The following is a 24,127-nucleotide window of genomic DNA, read 5'->3' on the forward strand; positions in this document are numbered from 1 at the left end:
AGGCCCTACACCCAAACAAGGGCACTGCGTTCATCCACCTCTGGCATGCTCGCCTCCCTACCACTGAGGAAGTACAGTTCCCGCTCAGCCCAGTCAAAACTGTTCGCTGCTCTGGCCCCCCAATGGTGGAACAAACTCCCTCACGACGCCAGGACAGCGGAGTCAATCACCACCTTCCGGAGACACCTGAAACCCCACCTCTTTAAGGAATACCTAGGATAGGATAAAGTAATCCCTCTCACCCCCCTTAAAAGATTTAGATGCACTACTGTTCCACTGGATGTCATAAGGTGAATGCACCAATTTGTAAGTCGCTCTGGATAAGAGCGTCTGCTAAATGACTTAAATGTAAATGTAAATGTACATGTCCCTGGGCCTGGAAATGATTGATTTCTCCCTTCAGGATGGAGAAGCTGTCTTCATTAAAGTATGGGGATTCTAGTGGGGGATATAGGTAGCACACAGGAGAACATTTTCTCTGTTGAGATCATTTCCTTTTGAATTTCTCTGTTTTGATTAATTTAAAAGAGTGAGTTAGGTCTTCCCATTTACCAAATTAACATACCCCCTGAGTCCCTTCCCTGTTTCACACCTGGTAGTTTGGTGGATGGGACTACCAGCTCTCTGTCACCTCGAATCAAATCAAATTTTATTGGTCGCATACACATGGTTAGCAGATGTTATTGCGAGTGTAGCAAAATGCTTGTGCTTCTAGTTCCGACAATACAGTAATATCTAACAAGTAATCTAACAAATTCACAACTACCTCATACACACAAATGTAAAGGGATGAATAAGAATATGTAAATATAAGGATGAGCGATGGCCGTGCGGCATAGGCAAGATGCAGTAGATGGTATAGAATACACTATATACATATGAGATGAGCAATGTATGATATGTAAACATTATTAAAGTGGCATTATTTAAAGTGACTAGTGATACCTTTATTATGTCCATTTATTAAAGTGGCCAGAGATTTGAGTCTGAATGTTGGCAGCAACCTCTCTATGTTAGTGATGGCTGTTTAACAGTCTGATGGCCTTGAGATAGAAGCTGTTTTTCAGTGTCTCGGTCCCAGCTTTGATACACCTGTACTGACCTCGCCTTCTGGATGATAGTTGGGTGAACAGGCAGTCGCTCGGGAGGTTGTTGTCCTTGATGAGCTTGTTGGCCTTCCTGTGACATCAGGTGCTGTAGGTGTCCTGGAGGGCAGGTAGTTTGCCCCCGGTGATGCATTGTGCAGACCGCACTACCCTCTGGAGAGCCTTGCGGTGGAGGGCGGTGCAGTTGCCGTACCAGGCTATGATACAGCCTGACAGGATGCTCTCGATTGTGCAACTGTAAAAGTTTGTGAGTGTTTTAGGTGACAAGCCAAATTTCTTCAGCCTCCTGAGGTTGAAGAGGCGCTGTTGCGAGGTGCTGTTGCGAGGCGCTGTTGCGACGCTATTGCGCCTTCTTCACCACACTGTCTGTGTGGTTGGACCATTTCAGTTTGTCCGTGATGTGTACGTCAAGGAAATTAAAACATGACACCTTCTCCACTGCGGTCCGGTTCATGTAGATAGGGGGGTGCTCCCTCTGCTGTTTCCTGAAGTCCACGATCATCTCCTTTGTTTTGTTGACGTTGAGTGAGAGGTTATTTTCCTGACACCACACTCCGAGGGCCCTCACCTCCTCCCTGTAGGCCGTCTTGTCGTTGTTGGTAATCAAACCTACCACTGTTGTGTCATCTGCAAACTTGATGATTGAGTTGGAGGCGTGCATGGCCACGCAGTCATGGGTGAACAGGGAGTACAGGTGAGGGCTGAGAACGCACCCTTGTGGGGCCCCAGTGTTGACGATCAGCGGGGTGGAGATGTTGTTTCCTACCTTCACCACCTGGGGGCGGCCCGTCAGAAAGTCCAGGACCCAGTTGCACAGGGTGGGGTTGAGACCCAGGGTCTCAAGCTTAATTACGAGTTTGGAGGAGACTGGTGTTAAATGCTGATCTGTAGTCAATGAACAGCATTCTTACATAGGTATTCCTCTTGTCCAAGTGGGGTAGGGCATTGTGGGGGGAGGGGGGTATACACGGCTGTGACTTTAATTGAAGAGAATTCTCTTGGAAGTTAATGCTGTCAGCATTTGATTGTAAGGAATTCTAGGTCAGGTGAACAAAAGGACTTGAGTTCCTGTGTGTTGTTGTGTTTACACCATGAGGCATACACCCCCGCCCTTCTTCTTACCAGAGATATGTTTGTTTCTGTCGGCGCGATGCATGAAGAAACCTAGAGGGCAACCAGTTGGTCCATCTCCTCTATACCATGTTGTTGTCGGTTGACAATGTCTGTATTTCTAATATCTTTGGTGAAGTCCAGGTTCCTCCTCTTTAGGTCAAAGGCAGATGACATCAGACCATGGATATTCCCAGATTAAATAGTGAAGACTTTGTGTTCCATAAAGTGTCCAATGTTGTTAGTCATGTGGTTTGGCCTCAGACCAGTAAGTGTGAGCAGAGCCTGCTGAGCATCTGATACACACCATTAGCTTGGGCTAGTGTAAGAGTGGGGGTTGGGCCTGTTTGCCTGCTCACAACCTGGGCATATGTGTGACCAGCAGGATGAAAGTATTTTTGTGGTAGCAGGGTAGAGATTCTGTCACGATCATCTAAGGAAACAGTGGACCAAAGCGCAGCATGGTGAGCGTACATACTTCTGTATTATAAGATGTCGCCAACAAAACAATAAACCAAAAACCGAAAATGTGAAGCCAACGTAGTGCATGGACAACTACCCACAAATACAGGTGGGAAAAAGGGTACCTAAGTATGGTTCTCAATCAGAGACAATGATAGATCGTGCATTGGGGAAAGTACAAGGAGCTTTTTCAATCACTCCCTTGAATGCTGTGGCCACCCTTTCCTGCTCTGCTCTCAGTTTGTTTGTGCTTATGTGTATATTATGTGGCTTGGTGACCCTAGTTGGTCCTCAAAGAGAAGGTCTAGGGTACGCTGGTTGTTTGGACACCAGAGTTTAGACAATGCCTGTTTGGGAAAAAGTTGATTTTCTTGTATATATTTCCTGTTTGAGTCCATAAGGAGTACAATCCGTGGCCTGTGTGTGTCCTCATTGGGTGTGGGGGGATTGTCAAGGGGTCTGACAGGGGGGGGGGGGGGTGCTAGGAGAGGGTGGGGTCCCCTGGGGTTGAGGTTCTTCATGTATCTGTCCTGCTGGGATGTCAAGATTGTGGATCTGAGTTGGACTGTCCTGCTGGCTTCTCTAAGGGAGTGGCCAGCTCTCTCATGGGCTGTTCTCTGTCTCACTTCATATTGCTCACCTCCTCCTCTAGTGCTCTCATCTTATCCTGCCGCTGGGCCTCCTCTTTCCTCTCCTGCTCTTTCTCGTGTTGAAGTTGTCTCACCACAGTCCACATGTCTCTCTCCCCCTCCAGCTCTCTGGGTCTGGTAGAGGGAGTGTTGTTGTGCTGGACTGTTGTCTGGGTCTTTGCTGACTGGAGTGAAATTATCCTTCATTTCAGTGAGGGAGTAGTGCTCTGACCTGGGCAGTTGACTTTCCGCTTCGGGGTCCTCGTTTGTGGGGTTTTAACCTCTCTGGGATCGTTCGGGACGCTAGCGTCCCACCTCGCCAACAGCCAGTGAAATTGCAGGGCGCTAAATAAAAAATAAAAAATAAGTTAAAGGAAGAGGTCTGGTCTGTCTCGGTTGGGGTGAGGGAGTCTTTATCAAAAGACTCACTCAGCTACAAGCTTGGCACATGACGACGTCATCAACACATGCAGTACGAGACTAGAGACTGGGTTTATTTTGCTGTAACAACAAACTACCTAGTTAGCTAATAAAAGTTTACAATAGCTTTCCTATTCGTATCTGGATCCTGGGGGCGCAGTTAGTGTTAACGCTGGGACCACTGATATATGTCCTAGCTCAAACAAGGTGGCTATACATAGCCTAGCTGCTAGCTATCAAGTTAGGCAACCTGGGCTATTATTACCGGATACCAAGCACGCTAAGCGGTTAGCCCTTGTGGCTAGGGCTGCACTTCTATTTGTCTTGGTTTTAGGACCACCGATTTCCAGAGTTTTCTACTGCCGGCATCTCTCATTTCACGGAGTGAATAGAGGGCTCGTCCTACTATCATTACTATCATGCCTCCGAAAAAAGACGAGGATCACATCTCTGCTGGGCAGGTACGTGAACTATTGGAGAAACAGAAAGTGTTCTATAAGGAAATGATACTGCAGCAGGAAAATAACTGTACAAACAAATGATCATGGAGTCTAACAACAAACGGCTGGACGACCTGCCTAAACATGTACAAGACATTTTTTTTTTCAATTTAAAGTTTTATTACGTTTTCTAGTTTTTCAATCAACCAACAAAACACATTCCACATTCACAGATGTGACAGGCTTAAAAAAATAAATAAATAAAAATTAAAAATAATACATTTGAAAAAAAATACATAAAAAATAATTAAAATGAATGATAAAGTCAAATAAAAACATGTATTTTTCTTAATCTATTTATTTTACTTGGTGCATATATATATATATATACATACAGACATACATACATACATACATACATACGTACATACATACGTACATACATACACACACACACACACACACACACACACACACACACACACACACACACACACACACACACACACACACACACACACACACACACACACATACTCAAAAACCAAATTAAAATAAAAACACACAAAAAAACATATACCACTTGCAGCAGCACTATCAAGGTTCTTATCAGCTATTTCAAGCATTCGCTGAGACGACGGGCCAATAATTTGTTTTTAGGTTTTACAGTACCTTACACAACATGTATCTGCGCATTTCCCTAGTCACCCCGTTCACTCTGTCCAGTTTGAAATATAGTTGAATAGTGGAGACCAGAGTCTATCAAACTTGGGCTGTCTCTTGTGGAGGTCATAAGTGAGCTTTTCAAGAGGAAGAAAGTCAACAATCTGGTCAATCCACATTTTAAATGTAAGAGGGGTATTAGAGACCCACAATAGAAGAATACATTTCTTAGCAAAGTATGTAATAGTCATAAGCAAATTTTCTCTGTCAGGATCAAGAACAAAGTCCTGCTGGGCATTAAGAAGATAGATACACGGGGTCATATCAAACTGTACCTCTAGTATTTTCTGTGCAGCAGTATGTACAGATACAATCTCTCTACAGCTCCAAAATACATGCATATAGGTTCCACTTTCAGAGGTACATCTTTTACAGTTAGGAGACATATCTGTTTTCATTCTATGGAGTCTCAAAGGAGTATAATAAAATTTGTACAAACATTTGTAATTAGATTCTTTCATTTTTACACTGGTAGAGGAGCAGTATACCCTGTTGCAAACCTCCGCCCATAACTCATCACTGATAGTCAGACCAAGGTCCTTTTCCCAGATTATTTTCAAAGGAGTAAAGGAGGAGCTTCCTTTCTGAGAAAGGAGTCTAGAGATGTAAGATATTTTGCCTTTAATGGATTGTGCTGTGGCAAGAAGGGTTTCAACTTTATTCAACTGAGTTCTAAACCTCCTCTTGGAGGTAAATGAGGAAATTACATGTCTAAATTGAAGATATTTTTTTTTTAAATGGGATCTTGGCACATGGAATTCACTGCAGAGCTCTTGAAAGGATTTCAGTGTAGTGATTTTCTGATAAAATAGGTCTGAAAAGGTCCTGATTCCTAGAGTATGCCAAAGATTAAAGTTGGCAACCCTCAGGGCTTTTGGCAAGTCTGGGTTGCCTACTATAGGCGAGTGAGAACATATTTGGGAGGAAATTCCCAGGTATTTCTTACAGTCCCTCCACGCTAGTAGGGTGCTGTAAATCACAAAGGTTTTGGCTATGTTGCCCACTTCACTAAAGTTATTAATGAATATAATTGAGCTTAAGGGCAATGACCACAGGATTGGGCTTCTATCTGAATCCACGTTGACTCTTGTCTGTTTGTGATCCATGTTAGCATGTTGCGGATTTGGGCAGACCAGTAGTACAATTGAAGGGAGGGAAGGGCAAGACCACCCTTAGATTCAGGTTTCGATAGAGTGGAAAACTTGATCCTAGGTTTTTTATTGCCCCATATAAATTTGGTGATGCTTTGGTTAGTTGTTTTGAAGAAGGAAACTGGGAGATAGCATGGGAGCATCTGAAATAAGTAGTTCAGTCTAGGGAGGACGTTCATACGGATTACATTAATTCTTCCTACTAAGCTAATTGGGAGGGAGATCCAGGTTTGGAGATCGTTCTTGATTCGATCCAGGAGTGGAAGATAATTTTCCTTAAAAAGGCTATTCAGATCTGGTGTTATGAAGATCCCGAGGTATTGAAACCCCTGTGTTTTCCATTGGAAAGGACAAAGTGTCTTCATAGAGCTGGTGAGTGTAATATTGAGAGGGCAGACAGTGGATTTGTTAAAATTGATCTTATAACCTGAAAACTTGCCATACTGAGGAATTGTGTCTAAAATGAGAGGGAGGGATTTCTCAGGGTTGGATATGTAGAGCAAGACATCATCCGCGTAAAGTGAAATCTTGTGCTGCAGGCCGCCTGCAGAAACACCCATAATACTTGGATTGCTCCTTATCAGCTCTGCCAGAGGCTCCGCCCCCAACAAGTAGAGCAGCGGGGACAGCGAGCACCCTTGTCTTGTGCCCCGTTCCAGAGGGAATCTGTCAGAGTTCAGTCCATTAGTAGTCACCATGGCATTTGGATGAGGGTATAGTGATTTGATCCATTTAATAAAATTTGGGCCCATATTGAACTTTTCTAAGACTGAAAACAGAAAGCTCCACTCCATCCTGTCAAACGCCTTCTCAGCATCCAGTGAAGCCAGCAGGACAGGGGTCTTCTGTGCGTTTACTTGATCAATAATATTAAAAAGGACGGCGAATGTTATCAGAAGAGTATCTGTCTCTAATAAATCCAGTTTGGTCCGCTTTTATTTTTTTGGGAAGAAGAGTGTTTAGTCTTTTGGCGAGCAATTTGGTAATTATTTTATAGTCGAAATCCAACAAGCTTATGGGCCAGAAGGACGAGCAGGATAGGGGGTCCTTGTCCTTTTTTAGCAACACTGTAATGCGAGCTGTGTGCATTGAGTCTGGGAGAACTCCGTTTTTGCAAAAATCCTCCAGCATTGGCATGAAGATAGGGCTGAGCTGGGGCCAAAAAGCTTTGTAGAACTCTCTGGGGAATCCATCTGGGACTTATTAGGTGGCATGGAGGTAATTGCCTCCAGGATCTCCTCAGGAGTGAAGGGGGAGTTGAGATCTTCTTGGTCGGTCTCTGATAGTTTAGGTAGCGAGATTCCCTCTAGGAAAGAGTGGAGTTCTGCCTCCGTGTGTTTTCTCTCAGAGGTATATAGTTTGCAGTAAAAATCATGAAAAGTTAAATTGGTATTTTTTGGGTCATATGTGACCTCGTCCTCTGCTGTTCGGATAGCCATGATTGTACGCTCTGACTGCTACTTTTTTAATTGGTAAGCAAGCAATATACTGGGCCTATTGCTATACTCATGGTATTTCTGTTTAGTAAAGAAAACTTTTTTTTTTATCTCCCGAGTGTAGTCCAAATTCAGTTTGGCTTTGGCTGCTTTATGATGACTCCAGGAGGTGCTGTCTAGTGATTGCTTATGTATTCTTTCACAGCATTCCAGCTCCCTCTCAAGATCTAGCCTGTGTGCTTCCATTGCTTTTTTCTTAGAGGAAGCATATGCAATTAGATGACCTCTTAGTGTGGCTTTAGCAGCGTCCCACATTGTGGCCGGAGAAACAGGAGAATCTTTATTGTCTTGTGTGTAGTTGTCTATCCATGTAGTTACCAATGTATGGAACACCTCATTTGATAGCATGGAGGTGTTGAATTTCCAGCTCTTTGACCTCGGGATGTTTTTGCAGAGGTCAAAGCAGAGGTGGACAAAGGCGTGATCTGAAAGTACTATGGGTCCGATTGTACAAGTGGCTGAATTTATGAAACTCTTTGTGATAAAAATGAAATCTATACGGGAGTAGGTGTTATGGACATTAGAGTAGTATGTATAGTCCATAGATGAGCTATTAGTCTCTCTCCAGATATCTATCAGTCCCATCTCTTTAGTAAGAGAGTTCAACATCTTTGCAGATCTAGGATTTGTGGTGGGGACTTGAGGTGATTTGTCTAGGGTTGGGTTAAGGGTACAATTAAAATCTCCGGCCACCACGCCAAAGGAGACACAATGCTCATTGAACAGGGTTATAATTTTTGACATGAAGGCAGGAGTATCTGTGTTAGGGGCGTATATGTTTAATATAGTAATTGGTTGACCATATAGTGACCCAGTTATCAAAATAAATCTCCCCTCCGGATCAGATATGTTTTTGTCAATTATGAATGGAACATTTTTATGGATAAGTATGGCTGTGCCTCTACTGTTTGATTTGAAAGATGAGAAATACACCTGTCCCACCCAAGACGAGTTTGGCATGTTCAGCATCACAGAGGTGTGTCTCTTGTAATAGCGCGATGTCTGCTTTTTCCTTTTTTAGAGCACATAGTATATTTTTTCGTTTTATTGCATGCCCTAGACCATGGCAGTTCCATGTCAATAGATTTAAGGTACTAGTCATCATCAACGAGCAGTAATCGAACTTTAGTGCAAGTCATCGCTGGGTAAAAGTGGATAGTAATTACAGCTGCGTTCACATAAAAGGAAAATAAATGGTGTACATAAAATAATAATCTCTGAACACCCCAGCCGCGTTCCCAAACAACTCGACACATCCCGTTGGATCTATTACCCCCCCGCTCAGTCTCAATTCTGTGTTCCGAATAAAACAAAAACCGGGACCAGTTAGCAACGCACAACGTCTCCCTCTCCCCACCAAAGAAATGCCTCATCCTCTCCACCCCGCATTAAGTAAATTACACAGTTGCCCTCGTCTAGACCACAGTAAAAGAGGGGAGAAAAATAAAATCAATAGCCCAGCCTACATATACCTCCCCCAAGGGACATAGGGAACCCCAAGTAATGATAGCAACAAAAAAACAGGGAAATAAAAGTAGGCTGAAACATTAGTAGGCCTAGGTTAGGCTATACAGCCCATCCCTCTCAGTTAAAGGAAAATAAATATAAATTGGACGGCTATAATGACATTTAGGGGGTGGGTCTCTGGATATCGGCTATATGTTGTCTTACCTCCTTTAGTAATGGCATTGATCGCATTTAGTCATTGGTCTGTTTCTCATTGGCCAGGATTGTCTTTCAAAAAACGTTTTGCCTCTTCGGGAGTTTTGAAGTGTCGCAAGGCTCCTTGGTGAAGAATCCTGAGCTCGTTTGGGTATTTGAATCCCTTGAAGATACCTCGGTCAATGGAGTATTTTCTTCACTTCGTCAAATTCTCGGCGCTTTCGGCATATTCCAGCTGACAGGTCCTGGTGTAAAGCGAGTTTGGCGTTTCCCACTGTGATGGTGTTGTTTTTCGCCGCCTGTAGGACTCGTTCCTTGTCGGTGAATCTCAGGAAACGTATGGTGATTGGGTGCGGTGGTTGTTTGGCTGCTGGTGGGGGCCTCAGTGCTTGGTGAGCTCTCTCGAGTTCTATGGGCCTGTCGGTGGACATGTGGAGCCACTCGGGAAGTTTGTCTTGCAGGTAGCGGATCAGTGGCATGTTTCCCTCTTCTTTTTCGCCCAGATTGAATAGAACACAATTATTCCTTCGCCCCCTGTTTTCCAGGTCCTCTGTTTTCTCTTCCAGATGCTCGATTTTCTTTTTAGCATATGCTATTGTTTCCATGGCATCTGTCAATAAGTTTTCCATGGATAGGATTCGCCCCTCTGCCTCGTCCAGGCGCCCCGCGTTTATGGTTATCTTGTTGTTGATGTCAGGCAAAGCGTTTTCCAGGATTGTCCATTTGCCCCCTATCGCACTGAGCTGAGAGTTAATGGCATCTAATTTAGTGTTTAGTTCTGTACGTTGGGATCTCAACTCAGAAAGGATGTCTTCGACAGAGTGCGAGGTTGGCATTCGTTGTGCCTCGGGGGGGAGCGGGTTCTCTTGCTCCTGGCTAATGGCGCTAGTTTTTTCTGAAGCTAGCTTCTTCTTGGAGGCTATTTCCGTCGCTAATACTCGAGTCCGGGTAAAAATGTCACCTGTAGTGTCGCCTTTTGTAGCCGCCATGACATTTTCTTACTAAAGCTAAATGAGTTTGAACTTGGAGTGGAGGTAAGATTAGGAATTGGAAACTACTTGTGCGGAGCTCTTAGTTCATGCGGCCATCTCTTTCAAGGGTCACGTGATCCCCCCGTACAAGACATTTAAAGCAAGCTTTCAGTTCACACAGAAGGATGTGGATGTACTGAAGACCACACAGGATACACTTCCCTGAAACTGTTGGTCTATGCGGAATGAAATCACCACAGTCAGTGAGGCCCTCCAGAACATGTCTGGGAAGGCTGATTACCTGGATGGACAATCAAGGAGAAATAATCTTGTAATAGATGGTATCCAGGAGAGCCAAACTGAGACATGGGCTGAATCAGACGACAAAGTTCGAAAGCTGTTTTCTGAGGAGCTACAATTGGATCAACAGTTTGAGCTGGAAAGGGCTTTACCAGTCTGGGAAACCAGGGGGCACTGCTGGTGCCAATGGTGGTGCCAATGGTGGTGCCAATGGAGCCAGACCCAGACCAATTGTTGTGAAATTCCTCAGCTTCAAGGATAAGCTTGCAGTCCTTGAAAAGCCAAACGCCTTAACGGGTCCTTCATCTTCATCAATGAGGATTTCTCAGATGCAGTCTGTCAAAGAAGAAAGGAACTAATACCAGCCACGAAGGCTGCAAGAGAACGAGGTGACAGTATATCTGAGGTATGACAAACTGATTGTTCACCCTCCCTCCTATGGAGTTAGGGGGAGCGACAGACACAAGTAATTCTGGCCACACACACACACACACACACACACACACACACACACACACACACACACACACACACACACACACACACACACACACACACACACACTGACTGAGTATCTCCCTCTCAGATTCCAACTGCTGATTCATGTTTGGATATATACATACTGTAAAGCTACCAAAAAAAGGTCTGTTAATTGCTCATTTGAATATATGCAGTTTAAAGAACAAAATGCATGAAATATGCTGTCTAGGGCAGTCAAACAATATTCATGTATTGGCAATATCAGAGACTCACTTGAACTCTTCTTTTGACGATGCAGAGATCTCTATACATGGATATAATTTGTTCAGGAGGGACAGAAATAGATATTTGGGGTGGAGCTGCAGTTTACATCCAGAATCATATTCCAGCAAAACAATGTAAGGACTTAATGTTGAATGGATTAGAGGCACTATGGGTACAGGTGCATTTACCACATGTGAAACCTATACGAGTTGGTTGCTGCTATAGGCCACCTAGTGCTAATTTGCAAAATGTTGGATAAGGTATCTGATGAAAATAGGGAACCATATTTTTGGGGAGATATGAATATAGATTTTTTTTGAACACCAACTGTCCAATGAGAAATACACTTATTTATTTCTGTTGCAAATGTATGTAACCTGTATGTAACCTGACCCAAGTTATGACATTACCAACCAACGTTCACTAATAGGTCCGGTATCACATCATCAACTTGTATCAATCACATTTTTTACCAACATGGCTGAACATTGTTCTAAAGCTTTATCAGTGGCACTAGGTTGTAGTGATCATAACTTGGTTGCACTCACTAGGAAAACTAAAATACCAAATCTGGCCCTATGGTAATCTACCGAAAGTCCTACAGAGGGTTCAATCAGGGCTCATTTGTGGATGAGATTAAGAATGTGCAACGGTTAGATGTGTGTAGTAAGGATGATCCTGAAATGTCATTAAGTTTGTTTATGAAATGATTTATGAGTACAGCTGATAAGCACGCCCCTTTAAGAAAATGCACTGTGAGGTCAGACGGTACCCCATGGATTGATGATGAGCTGAGAAATGTAATGATTCAACGTTATGATGCCAAAAAAGTATCACATAAATCTGGCACTCTGTTTGATAAGCAAAGTTATTGTAAATTAAGAAATTGTGTGACCAAGTTAAATACAGGAAAGAAGAAGGGATTCGATCAGCACAACATTGAGGAAGTAAAGGGTGATGGGAACAAGGTATGGAGAATGTTTTCAGCACTATTGTGGGTAGGAATTCGTACATGTTTGCCTCTGTTGAATCAGAGGGTATATTTATTACGAAACCACATGACATCACAAACGACTTTAATGATTTCTTTTACAGGCAAAGTGAACTAGTTGAGGAATGCTATGATTCCAACTGATGGCTCCATGTCATATACCCTTACAAAAGATTGGATCATGAAGGAGAGGCAATGCATGTTCAAATTTCACCAAGTAGAAAGGATGCTGTTGTCTCTTTCTGATGACAAGTCTCATGGTACAGACAATCTTGACGCCTAATTGCAGCTAAGAGCTTAGAGTACTGTCCAGTTATATGGTCAATCCCTGGTCCTATCACGCTTAGAGTACTGTCTGGTTATATGGTCAATCCCTGGTCCTATCACACTTAGAGTACTGTCCAGTTATATGGTCAATCCCTGGTCCTATCACGCTTAGAGTACTGTCCAGTTATATGGTCAATCCCTGGTCCTATCACACTTAGAGTACTGTCCAGTTATATGGTCAATCCCTGGTCCTATCACACTTAGAGTACTGTCCAGTTATATGGTCAATCCCTGGTCCTATCACACTTAGAGCACTGTCCAGTTATATGGTCAATCCCTGGTCCTATCACACTTAGAGTACTGTCCAGTTATATGGTCAATCCCTGGTCCTATCACACTTAGAGTACTGTCTGGTTATATGGTCAATCCCTGGTCCTATCACACTTAGAGTACTGTCCAGTTATATGGTCAATCCCTGGTCCTATCACGCTTAGAGTACTGTCTGGTTATATGGTCAATCCCTGGTCCTATCATGCTTAGAGTACTGTCCAGTTATATGGTCAATCCCTGGTCCTATCACGCTTAGAGTACTGTCCAGTTATATGGTCAATCCCTGGTCCTATCACACTTAGAGTACTGTCTGGTTATATGGTCAATCCCTGGTCCTATCACACTTAGAGTACTGTCCAGTTATATGGTCGTCTGCAGCAAAGAAAGACAAAAAAGCTCCAAATGGCTCAAAACAGGGCTGGTAGATTAGCTCTTCATTGCTCTAACCATATGAATATTATCCAAATGCATCATAATCTCTCATGGCCTCATGTTAAAAACAAATGCTTTAGGAATGTTATAATATTTTTAAAAATCACAGTATTTTTCAGTCCAGACAGGCAAATTCAGGGCAGCTAAGACAACCCAAGCCAAGGACAAATCGCCTTAAATCTACAGTTTTATATAGAGCCATAGCTGAATGGAACTTTACCAATCCATATTTATCAGGCAAAAAGTAAATCCACCTTCAAGAAAATAATAAAATAACCTCTAATGCGATAGACCATATAACTGGACAGGAAATAGAAAGAACCTCTAATGCGATAGACCATATAACTGGACAGGAAATAGAAAGAACCTCTAATGCGATAGACCATATAACTGGACAGGAAATAGAAAGAACTCTAATGCGATAGACCATATAACTGGACAGGAAATAGAAAGAACCTCTAATGCGATAGACCATATAACTGGACAGGAAATAGAAAGAACCTCTAATGCGATAGACCATATAACTGGACAGGAAATAGAAAGAACCTCTAATGCGATAGACCATATAACTGGACAGGAAATAGAAAGAACCTCTAATGCGATAGACCATATAACTGGACAGGAAATAGAAAGAACCTCTAATGCGATAGACCATATAACTGGACAGGAAATAGAAAGAACCTCTAATGCGATAGACCATATAACTGGACAGGAAATAGAAAGAACCTCTAATGCGATAGACCATATAACTGGACAGGAAATAGAAAGAACCTCTAATGCGATAGACCATATAACTGGACAGGAAATAGAAAGAACCTCTAATGCGATAGACCATATAACTGGACAGAAATAGAAAGAACCTCTAATGCGATAGACCATATAACTGGACAGGAAATAGAAAGAACCTCTAATGCGATAGACCATATAACTGGACAGGAAATAGAAAGAACCTCTAATGCGATAGACCATATAACTGGACAGGAAATAGAAAGAACCTCTAATGCGATAGACCATATAACTGGACAGGAAATAGAAAGAACCTCTAATGCGATAGACCATATAACTGGACAGGAAATAGAAAGAACCTCTAATGCGATAGACCATATAACTGGACAGGAAATAGAAAGAACCTCTAATGCGATAGACCATATAACTGGACAGACCATAAATGGACAGGAAAGAACCTCTAATGCGATAGACCATATAACTGGACAGGAAATAGAAAGAACCTCTAATGCGATAGACCATATAACTGGACAGGAAATAGAAAGAACCTCTAATGCGATAGACCATATAACTGGACAGGAAATAGAAAGAACCTCTAATGCGATAGACCATATAACTGGACAGGAAATAGAAAGAACCTCTAATGCGATAGACCATATAACTGGACAGGAAATAGAAAGAACCTCTAATGCGATAGACCATATAACTGGACAGGAAATAGAAAGAACCTCTAATGCGATAGACCATATAACTGGACAGGAAATAGAAAGAACCTCTAATGCGATAGACCATATAACTGGACAGGAAATAGAAAGAAGCTCTAATGCGATAGACCATATAACTGGACAGGAAATAGAAAGAACCTCTAATGCGATAGACCATATAACTGGACAGGAAATAGAAAGAACCTCTAATGCGATAGACCATATAACTGGACAGGAAATAGAAAGAACCTCTAATGCGATAGACCATATAACTGGACAGGAAATAGAAAGAACCTCTAATGACGATAGACCATATAACTGGACAGGAAATAGAAAGAACCTCTAATGCGATAGACCATATAACTGGACAGGAAATAGAAAGAACCTCTAATGCGATAGACCATATAACTGGACAGGAAATAGAAAGAACCTCTAATGCGATAGACCATATAACTGGACAGGAAATAGAAAGAACCTCTAATGCGATAGACCATATAACTGGACAGGAAATAGAAAGAACCTCTAATGCGATAGACCATATAACTGGACAGGAAATAGAAAGAACCTCTAATGCGATAGACCATATAACTGGACAGGAAATAGAACGCATCAAATGTCAGGTATTTTATTTATCTGTATTGTCTACTTGTTGAATGTTTGTGAAGCCTTGATTGTGGTTGTTTGTAATGTCTTGTTAATTGGTTTTGGACCCCAGAAAGAGTAGCTAGTGTTATGGCGTTAACTAATGGGGATCCTAATAAAAATTACAAAAATTACAAAAAAATAGAGCTTCTCCTGCTGCACTTCCTCTTTGATTCTGTGTAAGTCCAGCTGAAACTATTTTGGGTTGCCCTGTTGACAGAGGGGTAGTGTGTTAATATAGCACTACTACATGCCAGAGGATGGTCTGTGTGGAAGATTAAGTTGCGTACGTTCCCATTTTTTGTAGCAAAAGTGTCTCTGGATTGTCCACGAGGAATTTTATTTTTCTACTCTTTCCTTGCCTTCTAATTTTTAACATCCAAGGGGTACTGTATTGTGATAACCTCTGCATAGAGTGATGCCATGGAGCAGGGGTCCTCAAAGGCTTCTGCATTTGGGTGGGGGAGGCTGTGAAACTCTCCTGCTATTGTTGGGCTCAAGGCTGATCAATTAGCCTTTTAAAATTATAAAGTTGGATTAGCTAACACAACATGCCATTGGAACACAGCAGTGATGGTTGCTGATAATGGGCCTCTGTACGCATATATAGATATTCCATAAAAAATCAGCCGTTTCCAGCTACAATAGTCATTTACAACATTAACAATGTCTACACTGTATTTCTGATAAGTTTGATGTTTTTTTAATAGACAAAAAATGTGCTTTTCTTTCAAAAACAAGGACGTTTCTAAGTGACCCCAAAATGTTGAACGGTAGTGTATATGTATATATATATATATACAGTACCAGTCAAATGTTTGGACACATCTACTCATTCATGGGTTTTCCTTTATTTTGTACTATTTTTATATTTTCTACATAATTATCTATCCTGATGCCTAGTCACCTTACTCCTGCCTTTATGTAGATATCTACTTCAAGTACCTGGCACCCCTGCACAATGATATGGTGCTGGTACCGGAACTTCCTGTATATAGCTTTATTATTGTGTATTTTAGTCCTCTTGTGTTACATGTTTTATTTGTATTATTATTTTTTAACTCTGCATCGTTGGGAAGGGGTCGTAACTAAGCATTTCACGGTAATGTCTACACCCGCTGTATTCGGTGAATGTGACATATAACATTTTATTTGATAAATATTCCGTCAAACCTCCCTGTATCCTGTATTCCCTGTATTCTGAAGAGCTCAATATTGCCTAGCGATTTCCACAGAGGGATATTGAAGAAATTAGTCATTTTCTTCCACAAAGGTTTATAGGACAGATAGCCTGTCTTCTTTACTAGGTCGGGGAAGTGGGACAATCCCTAAAAAATTAGGGCGACTGGTGATTATTTTGGTGCAGCTACATGTCCAGTTTTAATTGAAGTCCTTATAATCATTTATGTTGTATTTTTGATTGTATAGAACCCCAAATGGCCGAATACCAGATAGGCTCAACATGTTTGACTACCATAAAATGATGTATGCTACTCTGCTGTGAGTGTGTAAACAGCATATTGACATAAGAGTCAGTGTTTGAGGCATGAGGGAATTATTTGAAAATTCATGATGACTTACTGTGATAACGTGACTGAAAAACTGACAGAGAAGAGACAGCGAGAGAAAACTGAAACCTCTTCTTCAGAAGCCCCTCCCTTTCACCAGTGTTCACCCCTCTCCTCTGTACCCTGGGGGAATCCCAGTCCTCCACTAACATGTGTGCAGGTGTCAGCTGTGACAGCAGAGCAGGCCAGGGACCATAGGGAGGGAGGAGACCACAAACTTTACAGCCTCCCTCCCTCCCTCCCCCTCCCTCCCTCCCTCCCTCCCTCCCTCCCTCCCTCCACCCACCCATCCATCCTTCCAGAGCTGGGCTGGGCTCCCTGTTGTCTAGCTAACTAAGGCTCCAAGCGTCCATCCTGCTGCACTCTTCTAATCCTCGACTCTTCTAATCCTCGACTCTATGGTCTCTGGTCATTAGCTAACAGGTGTCCATTTCATGGATATGTGCATTTAGCAGCTAAATCAGATACATTACCCCCTAGCCTTGTAGCTCTATGGAAACCAGAGGTATTCCCAGTGATAGAAAGTAGCTAGTTTCAAGTTTTAAGTCGTAATGAAACATGCAGAAGTACAGTGAAATGCCTTTCTTGTCAGCTTTAAACCCAATAATGCAGTAATCAACATCAAAGTAGTACTAAAAATAACATAAGGTGGAACAAAAACACCAGATATAAAAATATGAAATAAGAAGAATGGGAGAAGTAACTATATAATTGGCAGTGTCACGATCGTCTGAAGAAGTGGACCAAAGCGCAGCGTGGTGAGCGTACATTTCTTTATTTAAAATGTTGCCAACAAAAACAAGAAACAACAAAACCACCGTGAAGCTTACGAGGGCTACAGTGCCACTAACAAAGACAACTTCCCACAATAACAAAAGGGAAAAAGGCTGTCTAAGGATGATTCCCAATCAGAGACAACGATAGACAGCTGTCCCTGATTGAGAACCATACCCGGCCAAAACATAGAAACACAAAACATAGAAATCAGAACATAGAATGCACACCCAAATCACACCCTGACCAAACCAAATAGAGACATAAAAAGGCTCTCTAAGGTCAGGGCGTGACAGTACCCCCCCCCCCCCAAAGGTGCGGACCCTGGCCGCAAAACCTGAACCTATAGGGGAGGGTCCGGGTGGGCATCTATCCGCGGTGGCGGCTCTGGTGCGGGACGTAGACCCTGCTCCACCTCTGGCTCACCCCACTAAGGTGGTGCCTCTGGTGCGGGGACCCTCGTCGCTGACCCCGGACTTCCTCACCCATCTACACACAATACCCCATAATGGCAAAGTGACAACGTGTTTTTTAAAAATTTTGTAAATGTACATAAAAATAAATATTGAATTTACATAAGTATTGACACACCTGAGTCAATACATGTTAGAATCACCTTTGGCAGCGATTACAACTGTGAGTCTTTCTGGGTAAGTTTCTAAGGGCTTTGCACACCTTGATTGTACAATATTTGCACATTATTCAAGCTCTGTCAATTTGTTTGTTGATCATTGATATACATGGAAATTAAATGTCATTTGGTAAGCAACTTGCTGGACTTGCGTTTGAGGTTATGTCCTGCTGAAAGGTGAATTTGTCTCCCAGTGTCTGTTGGAAAGCAGACTGAACCAGGTTTTACTCTAGGATTCAGCATGTGCTTAGCTCTATTCCCTTTATTTTTATCCTAAAAGAAACTCCCTAGTCCTTGCCTTTGACAGGCATACCCATAACATGATGCAGCCACCACCATGCTTGAAAATATGGAGAGTGGTACTCAGTCATGTGTTGTATTGGATTGCCCCAAATATAATATAATATATAATTATATAATATAATATAATGCTAAAGTGAATTTCTTTGCCAATTTTTTGGCAGTTTTACTTTAGTGCCTTACTGTAAACAGGATGTATGTTTTGGAATATTTGTATTCTGTACAGGCTTCCTTCTTTTCACTCTGTCAATGACGTTTAGGTTAGTATTGTGGAGTAACTATAATGTTTTTCTCCTATCACAACCATTACACTCTGTAATTGTTTTAAAGTCACCACTGGCCACATGGGGAAGTCTCTGAGTGGTTTCCTTTCTCTCCGGCAACTGAGTTAGGAAGGAACACCTGTATCTTTGTAGTCCAAAGTGTAATAATAACTAAGTGTAATAACTTCACCATGCTCAAAGAGATATTCAATGTCTGCTTCTTTTATTTTTACCCATCTACCAATAGCTGCCCTTCTTTGCGAGTCGTTGGAAAACCTCCCTTGTCGTTGTGGTTGAATCTGTGTTTGAAATTCACTCCTTGACTGATGGATCTTACAGATAACTGTACAGTATGTGTGGGGGACAGAGATGAGGTTGTCATTCAGAAATCATGTTAAACACTATTGCACTTATTTTGTCTTGCCAGGACAAAGTGGTTGAATACTTATTGAGTCAAAACATTTCAGCTTTTCATATTTGACAAATGTATAAAAATTTGGAAAAACATAATTCCACATTATTGGCTATTGTGTGACAAAAAAATCTAAATTGTATCCATTTTAAATTCAGACTGTAACACAACAAAATGTGGAGAAAGTCAAGGGGTGTGAATTCTTTATGAATGCACTATATATGCTAACAGAAAGGCAGCTAACGATAAATTTGTGTCTACGGTGAGATGGACATGAAATAAGTAGCTTCATACATGGTAATGAAAGGTAATTAACAGACATGTAAGTGATAAGCGTATGCTTCCTCTTCCTTTTGTAGTGCATTTAACAACTTGGTGTCATTTCCTTCTTAAATGCACATCTAGCAACATCCATAACAATAATTTTCTGTCAATCTATGGCTTACAAAAATGGCACAATATAGACAAAATAAGAAGAGAGAAATAAATAGATAGGGGTTTAAAACTTAGAGATCTGAGCAACTATTAGTGGGTCTTCTAAGAGCATCTAAGAACACATTCTGCAAGCAGTTCTTAGAGTATATCACATTCTGAGAGCAGATCTTAGAGCATATTGCATTCTGAGAGCAGTTCTTAGAGCATATCTCATTATGAGAGCAGTTCTTAGAGCATATCACATTATGAGAGCAGTTCTTAGAGCATACCACATTCTGAGATCAGTTCTGAGAGCATACCACATTCGGCTAGGAATTCTTAGAGCATACTGCATTCTGAGAGCAGTTCTTAGAGCATATCTCAATCTGAGAGGAATTCTTAGAGCATACTGCATTCTGAGAGCAGTTCTGAGAGCATGTCGTATTCTGAGAGCAGATCTTAGAGCATAATGCATTCTGAGAGCAGTTCTTATAGCATATTGCATTCTGAGAGCAGATCTTAGAGCATACCACATTCTGAGAGCAGTTCCTAGAGCATATTGCATTCTGAGAGCAGTTCTTAGAGCATACCACATTCTGAGAGCAGTTCCTAGAGCATATTGCATTCTGAGAGCAGGTCTTAGAGCATATCTCATTCTTAGAGCATATCTCATTCTGAGAGCAGCTCTTAGACCCCATCTCAATCTGAGAGGAATTATTAGAGCATACTGCATTCTGAGAGCAGTTCTTAGAGCATATCACATTCTGAGAGCAGTTCATCCCTTTTCTGGTATTAGGTTCAGTTATGTCTTGTGTTCTTTGAAGCATATCATCCCAAATTGCTTTTTTGTTCCATTCAGTTGTGAATGCTTGAAGCATACCGCTTCAAGCATTCATAAAAACTGAAACTAGCTACTCAATTGAAGACAATGTAAAATGTATCCTGTTTGACAGTGATTCTGACTTAGTCTAGAGATATGAGAGAGGCTGAGCTCTGGTGACCTCATCTGGCTATACGAGAGAGATGATGGCTGAGCTCTTGGTGACATGACATGTCTGTCTTTCTGTGTCTCTGGGAGAATCTCAGTTGCATACTCCTCATGTTCTCTCTCCTCGCCTCCTCAAAACCCATTGGAAGAGAAGGACAGAGGGGAGGGACTTCTGGCTTTCTCATCCAATGGCTTTGAGAAGGAGAGAGGACGCGAGGAGTAGGACGCGAGGAGTATGCAATTGAGATTCTCCTTCTGTCTTTCTGGGTCTCTGTGTACCCCCCCACACTCTCTCCACATCTCCCTCTCTATTCCCCTCTCCCTCTCTCTCCCTCGCTCTCATTTCAATTCAAAGGGGCTTTATTGGCATGGCAAATGTGTTTACATTGCCAAAGCAAGTGAAATAAACAATAAACAAAACAACAATGACAAAAACCAACAAAGAGACTTAAACAAAAGAAAGACCAAAACAATCAGACATTAACAGTAAACATGATACACAAAAAGTGTTCCTCTTTCTCTCTGTCTCTTTCTCTGTCTCTTGTCTTTAACCCATTTCAAGCGTGTCCCATTTAATTTAAAAATGTCTAATATCACCTCTGTTTCTCTCTCTGTGTTTAGCTAATGCCCCAAAGTTGAAGCGGTTGAGGAACCTGATGGTGGAAGAGGGGAGCAGGCTCACGGTCAAGTGTGAGGCTACAGGAAACCCCAGCCCTACCTACAAATGGTTCAAAGATGGCAGTGAGCTCAAGAAAAGCAGAGATGTCAAAATAAAGTCCAGCCAGTGAGTCCATCTACAATCCCTTGAAGCTCCTAATATATTTAGCATGTGGTAGTGTTAGCAAAACAGACAAATGTCAAAAGTCACTGCGTGGCAGTAATTTCTCCTTCAGTAGTTTTCTCCTAATGCTTTTAGCAGCTGACCCAAAAGATGAAAAGCATTTTGGAAAGTGAAACATCAACACAGAGACACATTATTTATGAGAGTATGCCAGGGATTTATGAGCAAATTCCTTCATTAGTGAAATAACAGAAAGTATACTTTGCAGTGTAGAAGTGTTTAGCGACTAGGTGGCCTTTTAAATGAAAGTTGGTTACTGGGTTGATGAATAGGACGGAGACCTAGATTCCTCAGTGTTCCATATTGCAAATCTTTACCTTCCTGTAAATTCTTACCTGCTGAAATTACAAACTGCATCAAAATCGACTCTGACTAACTGGCTTCTATCCCGCTCTAATCTGGTTTGTATGGCGACTCCCCGTTTTTGTTGCAAGGCTACAGTAGGTTCTTCCATGCCTGTTGTGTTGTCGTCCTCTGTCCCCAGACACTTGTTGTGTTTCCATGTCATGTTGGGTCCCCTGAGTCAACTGTTTGTGTCTGCCACAGGAAGAACTCCAGGGTCCAGATCAGCAGAGCCAAGCTGGAGCATTCTGGGAATTACACGTGTGTGGCAGAGAACCTTCTGGGGAACTCCAACTCCACGAGCACTGTTCATGTCCAAAGCAGTGAGTACTGAGCCATGGCCTGTCTGTCAGACAAGAGGGAATACTGGCATGATGCAGAGTGTATGGCTGGAGTATGTATGAGCAAAGAGATGGCGTGTTGGATATTGTCAAGATCATGGCCCGCCCGCCCATTAGGCAGGATTAGGTGGCCGCCAATTGCGACAGATTGACGAGGATGGCATTTTCTGTGCTAAACTGACCCTGACGCACCTGCAACAACACATAAAACTTCACATAATTCTGCTCAAAAACAATGACAATTTCTCTCAACCAGTGGCATATGTTTTTTTTAGGTGAGCTCTGTATTCTCTTGAATCTCTTCTCCTCATTCTTCCCAAATCTCTTCTCCTCATTCTTCCCAAATCTCTTCTCCTCATTCTTCCCAAATCTCTTCTCCTCATTCTTCCCAACAGCGGTGCAACTGTCTTCTCTGTCTTGTGGCAGAATGAGTGATTTGCTGCACATAATCAAATCAAATCAAATCACATTTTATTTGTCACATACACATGGTTAGCAGATGTTAATGCGAGTGTAGCGAAATGCTTGTGCTTCTAGTTCCGACAATGCAGTAATAACCAACAAGTAATCTAACTAACAATTCCAAAACTACTGTCTTATACACAGTGTAAGGGGATAAAGAATATGTACATAAGGATATATGAATGAGTGATGGTACAGAGCAGCATAGGCAAGATACAGTAGATGGTATTGAATACAGTATATACATATGAGATGAGTATGTAAACAAAGTGGCATAGTTAAAGTGGCTAGTGATACATGTATTACATAAGGATGCAGTCGATGATATAGGGTACAGTATATACGTATGCATATGAGAGTAATAATGTAGGGTAAGTAACATTATATATAAGGTAGCATTGTTTAACGTGGCTAGTGATATATTTACATCATTTCCCATCAATTCCCATTATTAAAATGGCTGGAGTTGAGTCAGTGTCAGTGTCAGTGTGTTGGCAGCAGCCACTCAATGTTAGTGGTGGCTGTTTAACAGTCTGATGGCCTTGAGATAGAAGCTGTTTTTCAGTCTCTCGGTCCCAGCTTTGATGCACCTGTACTGACCTCGCCTTCTGGATGATAGCGGGGTGAACAGGCAGTGGCTCGGGTGGTTGATGTCCTTGATGATCTTTATGGCCTTCCTGTAACATCGGGTGGTGTAGGTGTCCTGGAGGGCAGGTAGTTTGTGTGTGTGTGTTTGTGTGTGTGTGTTTCACTCTGGAGGGGAGGCAAGGCAGGCGACGAGACAGGGCGTATCGGGGTGTCCACAGGCTGGGGGAGGGGTTCACCCAGATGATATCAATAAAAAAATGGCTGAAAATATGGTGAAGGGAGGTAAACTGACAGTATTTTGCTGTGTTTAGCCAACAGTTAGGTAGGAAGCTTGATATGAACAGAGTTGGCAAAAAAAAACATATATACCTGAATTAATGAATGAATGAATGCAGAATGCAGAATGACGAATGCAGAATGCAGAATGCAGAATGAAGAATGAAGAATGAAGAATGAAGAATGCAGAATGCAGAATGCAGAATGAAGAATGCAGAATGCAGAATGCAGAATGAAGAATGCAGAATGCAGAATGAAGAATGAAGAATGATGAATGAAGAATGAAGAATGCAGAATGCAGAATGCAGAATGAAGAATGCAGAATGCAGAATGCAGAATGAAGAATGAAGAATGCAGAATGCAGAATGCAGAATGAAGAATGCAGAATGCAGAATGAAGAATGCAGAATGCAGAATGCAGAATGAAGAATGCAGAATGCAGAATGAAGAATGAAGAATGCTGAATTAGGAATGAAGAATGAAGAATGAAGAATGATGAATGAAGAATGAAGAATGCAGAATGCAGAATGCAGAATGAAGAATGCAGAATGCAGAATGAAGAATGAAGAATGCAGAATGCAGAATGAAGAATGAAGAATGCAGAATGCAGAATGAAGAATGA

At 41.9% G+C, this 24,127-nt stretch overlaps 1 pseudogene; it reads left to right on the plus strand.

The window, feature by feature from the left end:
* LOC115146947 (pro-neuregulin-2, membrane-bound isoform-like) overlaps window positions 1-24,127 on the plus strand; it is a 134,914-nt pseudogene that overhangs the window by 13,042 nt on the left and 97,745 nt on the right.

This window comes from Oncorhynchus nerka, linkage group LG19, assembly GCF_034236695.1.
Source record: "Oncorhynchus nerka isolate Pitt River linkage group LG19, Oner_Uvic_2.0, whole genome shotgun sequence".
Classification (NCBI taxonomy): domain Eukaryota; kingdom Metazoa; phylum Chordata; class Actinopteri; order Salmoniformes; family Salmonidae; genus Oncorhynchus; species Oncorhynchus nerka.